General features: G+C 31.7%; 1 long non-coding RNA gene across 1 annotated transcript; it reads right to left on the minus strand.

The window, feature by feature from the left end:
• Positions 1–2,075: 2,075 nt before the first annotated feature.
• Positions 2,076–6,541, minus strand: LOC148629601 (uncharacterized). Its single transcript, XR_015919361.1, has 2 exons — positions 6,428–6,541; positions 2,076–3,436 (listed from the first exon to the last, which is right to left on the minus strand). It is a non-coding gene; the product is annotated as an uncharacterized LOC148629601 (long non-coding RNA).
• Positions 6,542–10,291: the final 3,750 nt, after the last annotated feature.

The raw sequence follows: 10,291 nt of genomic DNA on the forward strand, positions 1-10,291 counted from the left end.
GTGATGATACTGTCATATACGCTTGTAAGTCAGGGGTATGTACAGCCTTCTTTGATATCATCACTACAGAAGTTTCACGGTCGCCGTCACATCGATTAACTGATATGATTTTTCCGTTTCACAGCAGCGAGTTAAGATATCTTCAGTTAGACTGACCATCTACCGAACCTGACACCTAGTGATTTGACGGGTGCCACAGGACATGCTTAACTATTCGTATATATCACCCGTTGTCACTTCATGTTATTTTTAAGGGGGTTTTATAACAAATACTTTCTTTTGTCTTCTTTATATTCAGTTTTTAAATGTATTGGTTACTTTTTTCGTCTCTGTTTCCTGTTTTCACGTTTTGGCTATGTACTTGGATTCTGATGTCTCTGTATTGTCCTTTTATTTTAAAGTTTTGGTATGTTTTGCCGACATTCCACACAACGGCTTGAAAACGATTCCGAATGTTTCAAAGATTATGACCGTTACACAATTTGATAATACTTCGATTGCATTGTTAAAGTTATATATGAAACATTGAATAAAAGTTTCCTAACATTAATGTAAATTGTGCGTAATAACTTCCTTTTTCGAACTCATTCGGAAATTTTTTCACAAAAACATCGTCATTTTCAATTGGAAACCCATACCTTTTTATATATGAGACAACCTAGAGGACAAAATGATCAAAAGAAAGGTTTTGGACTGGTTTTATTCAATTGCACATGGCAGATTTAGTTTTTAGAATAGAGCAAAAATATATATTTTCCTCAAACTCGTTTCATGTTACATTTGAGATGCATGAAGGAACGAGAATATTTCATTAAGTAATTAAAACATTCAACCCCAAGACTGGCATCTGTTATTGTTTTGCAATCACAATTTTTCACATACTCTTGTTGGACAAACGATCATTTCTAAAAAGACCTTTTAATTTTTGCATATACAAAAACACGTGGCTCATTACGTTGTATTTGAGATAAACGCAAACAATTTTCATTTGGTCTATTCAAGGATTTTGCAGAGTTAGAGATGTTATTTATCAAGGATGGAATTTTAAAGGAAGTCTTTAGTAATCATAAGTAAAAACGGTAATAAAAAACGGGATTGGCTTGTAGTCAAATTAATGTTCTTACAAGAAAATATTTTGTCTAGTCATTGGAATTCGAATGAGACCTAATATACTTAAAAAGATACAACTGACATAATATATACGAAAAATATCGACAATCTACTTAATATGTTGACAAGTGTGTCGTAGTGGTAAAGATCCTTGACATCTGATATTTTAGTCAAAGACTGAATATGAATAGAATAAATTATCAAAATATGGGTAACCGTGGGGAAAATACAAGATATATAACTAATTAAGATTTAATACCATTGACTCAAATACAAACAAACAAAGGTATAATTGGTGTATTGCTCTTTATTTGCACATTCATTCGACATAAAAGGAAAAAACTCTTCCTGTCTCCTTTCTTGCTGATAGAAATGACAAAACCTTCCTCATGATAATTGTAAAGATTTAATTCACCGATGTAATCAACGAGTTTGATCAGCATGGCTGGTGGGGAAAGACGCAAGATCTATAACATAGGATCAAAAGGCAATGACACAAAGAAAGCTAAAATAATTTTACTGCACTTATAAAATATATCTGTTTTTAACAACACTTTGCAAGTGGGGATATGAATAAAAACCAAAATACAGACAGTATTCCACTATTCATGCCAATGATATATGTTTGTCAGACAATATATCTATCTGCAGTGAAGTTATTACTTTTATTACGAATTTTCTGTTCATTGTGTGATTTATTATACGTAATCTAACTTGTTAAGGAAGTTTTCGTTAAATAATTTGTGTTTTCATGGAGTTTGTATTTAGTACCGTTTTTGTATCTGATTTTTGTTAAGTATTTGACGTTATTTTTCTGGATTCAACTCAATTTTACATGTATTTTTAATATGTTTTTTTGTAAATGCTATTCTGTCTAAATATCTCCTTACTGGCAGTTTCATTGAAAATATTTACATGATCGGAAGCCGCCAGAAAGATGATATTGTGCGCAATAAATTACTATCTAACATTATTACTTTTATTGGACTAGATTTTAATATTACAACTTAAATCCTTCTGCTTTCGATTATACATATCATGATTTATTTAAATATCTTTAATAATTCAGATATAGTTTGCTTTGTACATTGTAATATGTAAGTTGTAAATCTTATTTTAATTGTATTCAACATTTCTGATGGAAAATTTGGAAAATTACTTTTATCCAAACCCTTCGAAGTCAATTTGATTTATTACGTTGCGATAGTTACAGAATTTTACCATTTACCATTTTGATATATATAAAATCTAGAACGGGTAAGTACATTCATGTGTACTTAAATGTAAACATGCGTTCAGCTGAGCACATGGCACTATTCAATTTTATATTATAAGCAGAAGATTCATGTAAAACATATCAAATTACGGTCTTAAGAGCATTTCATAGTACATTGCTTGCATAATTTAGGGTCCTTACGGTAATATTGTATCACAGAAGATTAAGCTCCAAGTGTAATGTGATAAATTATCTATATTTTTCAGCCAGAACTTCGATAAGAGAACCTCTAAGGATTTATTATTGCAGCCTACTTTCAAATCTTTCGACTTCAAGGAGGCGGAAAATACAGTTATCTGAAATTTTTAACACTAACTATAATTTGAGGTTTTTGAACATTGACTATAAAGCGAATGATGGAGACAGAATAAATGATGTACTATAGGCAATTCCCTATATCTCTTTTCTATTATAGACAATGTATAATCTTAAAAAAACATCTTGGTTATCAATAGCAAGTTTTTATTTACACAGGAACCATTTCAAACCCTGCCGAAAGAGAAACCATGCATTTTAACATGTTCTATCAGTTAATAGTTCATAATTAAAATCAATGCTATATGCAGTGTTGTGAGTTCTACACAAAATATTCCAGCAATAAATAAAAACAAATTGTAATTACGGACGTTTGAATTAATTCACTTTTATGTGTTCAGTGTTAATATGAAGTTTAGTAAATAAAGGCATTCCTTTTCTCCATACCGGTTTTTAAATGCAAAATTAATGAATAAGCACATGTCTGTTTGAGTGTAGCTACCACACTATTATGTCAGATTTGTTTACAGTTACAGTAATCCATTCTAACGATAAAAGTAGTATTGGCAGCTCGTTAATCTAACGTTTGAAGTGTTGCTGGAACGAAGGTTTGTTTCTGTTGATTTCAAATCCGCAGACTCTTTTAATCCCCTATCGATGCCACTTGTTAACAACTAAACAATGTGTTTCTAGTACAGGTGTGTTAGATCTGTTATTATTCTTCCGTTCGTATTTCCGGCATTCTACCACAGCATGGTAGGCGATTACATAACCATTACAGAACTTCAATCAGCACTAGAATAGAAAAGATTAACATCTGCATTTAATGTCAAGTTACTAAAAGATATTACATTATCTGAAACGGCCTTCAAGTACCTATGAACTGGAGTGTACCTGTGAAATTCGATTTGAAAGATGTAAATTAACTGTCTGCAATAATGCGACTAACATCTACACTTTATCTTTAAATCATAGTACAAGAGAAACATTTATCTTTTACTCATTTTATGAATATAAAAAAGAGAGCATATAATAGAACTGTCAAACTAATCTTACTTCAAACGTTTATTCTACTGCACCATTTTAAAGGTTAAAAAATCAAAATGATAACATAATAATTACCGAACTCATAATCACAAATCGGGATGGGAAATATCGAATTGTACAAACTTGCCAAATCAAGAAAAAATCGGGGAAATAAACCAACACTATTGCATGTAAAAACGCATTACCTTAGAGTAGAAACGTAACTCGAAAACCCTTTGACTTGTGACCGTTCAAAATCTCCTTATGTTAACAACCCTTTTTGCCATGTCATCACGAGTGATCGTAATATTGTTCAAAGTGAGAATCTCCGGAAAGTGACATCCCATGGCCCTAAGTTCAGAGAATAGGAATTAGTAAAATGGTACCATAATTTCAAAACCATAATGGACGTAGCTGAATATTATGCAAGAGCGTGGATAAAGAGAGAGAAGAAAAGGAACCAAAGCTTTACTCATTGTCATATTTGGTAAAAGTAGTTAGGTCTTTAATACAACGTCGCATTCGCAACCACAAAAACTGCATGAATGATCGACCTTAATCAATATTCAAAAACATATAAGCCGCAATATATCTCTCCTATCACTATGAGAAACATGTCGCCCGTACGAACAAAGCCTCTAACAACATGGTTTTTGTATGTAAAGTGCATTACTACGAATGCTTTATAAAAGAGCTAGGAATAAAAAAAATAAGGGTAATCCTACATACTAACACTGTACGTTCAATAAGGATGAAATCATAGCTATCCACAAGTCCATTATGGCCTCGTTGAATATTCCTTCAAGGACGAAGACTGAGGACTTACCTTATTGTATTGGATTCCGAATCTATATAAAAGTTCATATAAACAAATACACACAGCAGGATTATCTACTTGTTTAACAACAGGAGCTATCTTTCTGGACCACCAAGATTTTGTCCGCAGTGAAGTAGAGACAACAAAAATATTGCAAAACTGTTTACTCGCGGAATGGAATTAATAAAGAACTCTAAAAAGTTTACAGTGAATCTTAAATTTCGCCCCTTCGTTGAAGTTAACTCTATTGACTGCTGGCTTTTCAACATTATATACTACCTGACCCCACGACAAATTGAAAACTCGTCTAAAAATCATCCACAAAACATTTAATTGCAAGAGTGGTAGTTCTTACAAATTTATTGTTTTTGACTGCGATTCTACATATTTTACCACTACAGAACAAAAAGGCAAAAATTACTGCTTTTAGTAGCAGGTAATCAGTATACTAGAGCTTCTAATGGACAAAATATTTGTCACCTTTGGAGGGACGCTTTTTTTCAACAAAATAATTTTGTGAAAGACAGGAAGGTTCAAGAGGCTAGATCATCATATCAATGTTCTCTCCATTAATAATCCTTTTGGAGAATGATTTACATTTATTTATCCACCAGAACTATAAAAAATAGATTACTGACTTAGCTTCCTTCGCGTCATTATTAGACCCTCACCTAGAATTTGACGACAGCAGTCATCTCAGTATCAAAATATATGACAAACGAAGTCGCCTGCATATGGTGTTTGTATTTTACAGTTTTGATGTATGTCTGAGGTAGTTTGGACTATTCTGACTTCTTAATGCACAATTACTACCGGAGAGACACGCAGGCTCTTTTTCACCAAGGTTATAAGTGTGGACACAGACTGGTATTGCCCGAGGAGCAAGTATGGACGCAGACTGGTATTGCCCAAAGACCAAATGTGAACATACATACGTTTTGTCTTAAAAGAGTAACCATTGGACCAAGATTCTAGAGGAAATCAAAGGGACGTAATCCAGGGACAAAGACCAGACAACCATGAACATGAAGTAACTAAAATAATACAGACACAATAACAAAAGTAAATGAGAAACTCGGACTCCACTTACAACTGGGAGCATGGCATACGTGAACCGTAGGGTGAACATGTTTGCATTGTCCAGAAAACTACTCTATTTACTGAAATCAATAATTGAATTATGACATGTTTATAAAAAATATATTTACATGTGTTACTAAATATCTACTGATATCAATAAACGGGGAACAAATTCCACAATGACTTGCCACAAACATAAGACATATCATATACATATTCTTCCTTGGAGGAGTACTTGCATGGCTGCGCTGAACTTGCTATGTCATGTTAATAAGGATTGGGCATTTCACCTTATGTAGGTTAGCTTGGTAAAATTATGGGCTCTCAGTTTGTGTATCTTTTTTTTTTAGATTAACAGAAACCAACAGTGTGGTATCTTACAGTTGCATGGACGGCCCTAATTTTAAAATGGTAGGGGCCATAAAATAAAAAAAAAATTAAATAGGACCAATCATTAATTAATAGTTAATAAAATCATATCAAAATTTCATAACAATTGATCAACCATAACCATAAAGTAATTGAACGAAAATAAAGTGAATATGGACGACAACGACACGGACGCCGCCGACAATGACGTCGCTGTCAGCACCATTTTTCGGTGACACTATTATAATAAATACACACACACACATACACACACACATTTTCAATTCCATAATAGAAAAAGCTTGTCAATTACTCTTCCTTAGGACCAAATTTTAATGTAATTTTTATCTATAATGTCTTTGTTTTTACATCAGATATAGTTAACCAGATCTCTAGCAAAGGAGAATAAAACTGTTAAATGGGAAAAAAATTCCCTTAGAGTCATGTACTCAATGAAAAACATTCGAAATTCTTATGAAACAAAAATACATTACCGATATATAAAGGACTTCAAGGCTAAATCCATCGGAACTGACTCACAATTAACACTTCAAAATCAATATTTCAACTAAATCTTGTATCAAACAATTTTATCTAATTCTAAATAGTCACATACATTTGTAGCACGAAAAATGTTTCCTTGGACAAAAACTGTATACTTGTTTTGCATCATCTGTATAAAATATATCAATATTAATGATAGGATGTTTTTAATAATTTTATTTTTTTCCTAACTGATAAAATACCATTAAGTTAATTATCTATTGTTCTTAAAGATGATTTCGTTTGTCTTTAAACCAGCAGTAGATTCTCGGTTTGTGTGATTAAAAGCGGCTTCAAAGTTTTTAAATGATAGTATTCACATTTCTACCGTGCTCAAAACAAAGCTCCTCTCACTATGTGAAACGGCAAAGTACACCAAAAGAAGCTTCCTATTACACAAAAATATTGACAGAATGATGATTTCAAGATTAAATTACCTGACTTTCCATGTTACAATTCTCCATTCAAGTATAAGGACCCGGATACCTTAAAATTACGACACATCAAGTGGGATTACAATTTTTAAATTCTAAGATGTTTTGGGGTGAAAAAGCGATATCATTTGCAAAAATCAAAAAGACGGGGAAATCCTATTTACCATTCATAATAAGTATGTTGTTGTGGCAGGCAAAACACAAAATAACATCGTTGAGTCTGTAGGAAATATAATAAAGGGTGTAGATGCAGATACTACAAATCGAAATAAAACTTAGATTTCTATCTCACTATCAAAACGCGAGTCTGTTTATAACCATAATGATTATCTTTGTTTAATAACTCCACAAAGGATGACAAAACTGTAATTTTTTGCATAGCAATTATAAAAAAAAACAAAACAAACAACACATTATTTATGGATCATCAAAATTAATTGCCAAGCCTCTTTCCAAATTAATTACATTCATTGTAACAATTATCAAAAGAGGCAATCAGTCTTACCAAGACACATGTTTTTTTCTCGATGTAGTATAAGTTCAATGGGAATAAAGTCATACAAAGATTAATCAAGGGAACCAAGGTTATAGCGGTAATCAAAAGAATATAATCCAGGGACAAAGACCAGACATGGAAAACAGACACACACAACAAAGAACATAAAGTAACTAAAATCATACATACAAAGTAACAAAAGTAAATGAGCAACTCGGACTCCACTAAAAACTGATTTTTTTAACTAAATTTATAGGTAAATCTCTATCAAAGATTTTAATTCAAGTTCATTTTAAGACTTATGATTGTTTCTAAATCAAAAATATTGTATATCACTGCTATGAAATGTAAAACCTAGATACAAAAGTATAGTATTTGGCAGATTTTATTTTATTTTTAACAAATTTGAAATTTTAAAACTGTTTTAATACTCATAAAAATGTTTTAATTCAAAATATTCGTCTTCATCTTGTGCTGTGTGGTGGTCATGCTTTCAACAATCAGTAGTTTACATGTGTACCCAAGGACCAGAGTATGTCCCTCTGCTTGCTGATCTGTTTTTCCCCATTTTTATGGAGCAGACATCATAATAAGACTGGTTCAATAGAAGGAACGATGCCGGGCCTTGACGAGAATGTTTCTAGAATACTCCATATTTCCAGATTATAGTTGCGTTCCGGTTGCTCATATATTTTTTTACTTTCTGTATGTGTATTCGTTAAATGAGATTATATTTTTATGTTGTTTTGTTTGTTTTTGACACCCGAGTTATGAATAAACTCTCATTCTAAGCATGGTTTCCTTTATATGCAGATAAACAGTGAATAGTATTCATGCAATTTCTTCTATAGGACAATGTCTTAAATTACAATTAAAACACTAAGAAGTGGGATTGAGAGGTACAGACCTTTAAAAAAGCGGAAACATATTTGTACGCAGATTTGTGGTTATGCCCTGTTAATAATGTTACATTATGGATAGAGGGATTTTCAATCAGAGTATTAAAGTACTGGAAGTTATTATTAAGTCTCTGGCGTAAACATACTCCCTAAATCCCATGGACGCTTATACATAATGATTAATTTTTGAATATACTCATTAGAAACATATGAATGATTTTTGTTGATATAAAGTTTCATTTTACTCATTTTGACATTGGAGTGTCTAATACCAATAATGTACCGTTAAAGAATAGGAACAAAAGGCATAAAATAAAATAAAATCTAGACAATTACATTATAATTTGAAGACAGCTACTGTCAAGGAAACGCAAATACTGAAATTCTATATTGATATAAAAAATGCACCTTTAAATTCAAATACGTTAATTACCTCAATAGTATATCAACACCAAAATGACTTAGAAACGTTTTGATGGATAAATGAGTAATATTTCATTTTTGAAATTATAAGGATCACGGAAAGTTCATGTATACATTATTTTTCAACATCATAAATCTAATAAATGTTTACAATGGTCTAGAAACGCTAATTAAAGCGCATAAGTACTAAACACGATAAGAGGGTGCATCCATTTCTGTTTTTGTACAATTTCTCAATTGATTGCAGTGTTTGGTACCAGATGTATTATTTCGGTCAATTGAAAATTTATTTGGAAGAAAGATTAAAAGAAATGATCTTACTTCTGAAAGTTCTTGAGTGATATCAAAGATGAGATAAGCAGATCTTCGATGTTTTTTGTTTGTTCTTTGTCAATTTTAAGAGCACATCAAGACATGAGGCAAGGTAACCGTTAAAGCGTCTGTACTGTCCGTTATCTCACGATTTAAGAGCCACTTGCAATGAAAATTAATTTCCATAGAACAGATTGTTTACAAATGAATCTGACATTAGAATTTAATGACATAGCTGAGGTGCATCTTGTCTCCGATCTCATCTTACGTATATATTTTTCCTTCCAGAAGTATTATAAGTATTATAAGATAGTCAAGTCTCATCCACGTTTATTTAAACTTAAATAGAGTTTTTCAAGCATGAGCAATACTAAATGAAAAAAAAATTCCAATCATATATATTGCAAATTTCGCTGTACACGTGTTTCAAGGAGTCAAATAGAATCAAATACATAGAAGATCTAAATCCAAAAAAGAAAAAAAATAAGTAAGGAATAAAATAATGACGCATTCATTTTTTTCTCGTTTCGAAATTATTGCTTCCGAGCCGCTATTTCGATGGGTCAATGTTTATTTTCTTTCGATGGCATACTTCAACTCCTATAAGATTTAATCGCGTAATTAAGAAATGTTAATCTACCGAATTGGATTTTTGTTTTCTGTATTGTTAGGTAAGTAATGATGCTATTACTTATGCAGACATATCGGTCGTATTTCAGGTTTCAAATAAATCTCGATTGTTAAAAAGTCATTTACGCAGCGCACTTTTTTCCTCGGGTCGTCTTGACAATCTTTTTATTCGCATTAATTACTGTGTACAACCACAATGTTGCTAATGTCTTTTGTTAATAATGAGAAGAATGTGAAAGGAGAAATTCGTATTTATGCATTTTGTGAATTCAATTTCCGAATGATGGACCATGTAACTTCAATTTCTTAATGGTTTCCAATATAAAATTATGTAACTGAACTAATTAAATTCTGGTCATGTACAAATAATTTTTTTTAACTCAAATGATACAGAAATAACACGATTGTGAACGTTTCAGTGGGGAAACATTAGACATTTTTAAAATTGGATAATGCTATCTTTGTTTTTTTCCGCAAAATATCAACGACTTTATGTCTGCGTCTTTCTCCTAATGTAAGGCGAAAATGAAAAAATCACATGTTAAAAACACATTATTACAAGTTTCTAACGATACTGTCCGGTAGTTACGGACACCTAAGGACTTATTAACTTTTCTTTAT

Source organism: Perna viridis, chromosome 1, assembly GCF_037379345.1.
Source record: "Perna viridis isolate PV_CMFRI_1.1 ecotype Kerala chromosome 1, ASM3737934v1, whole genome shotgun sequence".
NCBI lineage: Eukaryota > Metazoa > Mollusca > Bivalvia > Mytilida > Mytilidae > Perna > Perna viridis.